Consider the following 1253-nt stretch of genomic DNA (forward strand, 5'->3'; position numbering starts at 1 on the left):
CTCCCACAGGTTCGAGGGCCACAGCAGGAGGAGGTTTCCCTGGCACAGCTTGAGCGTGAAATGGGGGACTACCTCAGGTCCTTAACCCGCATTCACAGGCTTATATTTCAACAGGTGAAAGCAGCTCACAGCCGAGACGAGACACACATTCCAGTGGACGTCAGGGACGTTCAAGTTGGTGACAGTGTGTTCATACGAGTCTTTAGACGTCAGTGGAAAGAACCTCGTAGGGAAGGCCCCTTTAAAGTTGTACTTACCACTCCCACTGCCCTGAAAGTCGAAGGTAAGCCCTTCTGGTTCCACAAGAACCACAGCACCCGGCATCGGCCTCCAGACCCACCTGGACTCGATCCAGAACCGACGGGCTCGTAAGTCTCCCTCCGCAGCACCCCACCACTAGCTCGCAAACCTTGGGATCAGACACTAATGTACTCTCACCGCCGTCCACATCAGCCGGCCAAAGGCGTTCTGAACGCCTGGCGGCCCGGCGGTCTCCAATGTCCAGGGACACTGACGATGACAGTGTTCATTCTTATGCTCCCGCTTCACCTTCTGACTCTGGTGGCAATGATGATGATCCTTCTGCCGCTCAGAGCTCTGATGGGTCTGACCCAGATTCATCCGTCGTTCAGGCATTGGACGAAATTCTTCCTTCTGACCCATGAGATGCTGGTGGAGTCCTGTCCCCTTCATATCCCTCACCTGCACCTTCCCCTTTCTTCCCCTCCCTTTCCACTTCATCCTCCGCGACAAGTGGGCCGTCGATCGACTCGGTCCCGCCCACTCCATCGCCGTCTGGGCATTACTCGCATGCGTCTTCTTCCGAGTCTGACTAATTTTCTTTTGTTTTGTTAACCCTTTGTGGGTTAACAAGGGGGGATCTTATTAAGAATACTACTAATAATGCACACACACATTTAATGCGTCACACACAAACATGTGCACTAGCAATGGTAACACTAGCTACTAACCAAGGGGTAATCAGTAATAATAATGGGGAGAATATATCACTAATGCATGTGCAAATCAAAGGATATGATTATGTAATGTGAAGAATGAAGAAATTTTAGGGAAGTCAATGGGGAAATATTGGCTTGGAATTCCACGAAGCATGGACTGCCGTGGGGATGGGATGGTGATCATTGAGGTAAGATGCAAAACAAACATATGCCAGAACATATTAACAAAACAGGTAATGACAGTAGAAAGAGCGCATAGTGTGGTAGTTATTTGTTGCATCATACCCCTTGTTC

The sequence above is a fragment of the Cyprinodon variegatus genome, unplaced genomic scaffold (assembly GCF_000732505.1).
Source record: "Cyprinodon variegatus isolate N-32 unplaced genomic scaffold, C_variegatus-1.0 Scaffold887, whole genome shotgun sequence".
Lineage (NCBI taxonomy): Eukaryota > Metazoa > Chordata > Actinopteri > Cyprinodontiformes > Cyprinodontidae > Cyprinodon > Cyprinodon variegatus.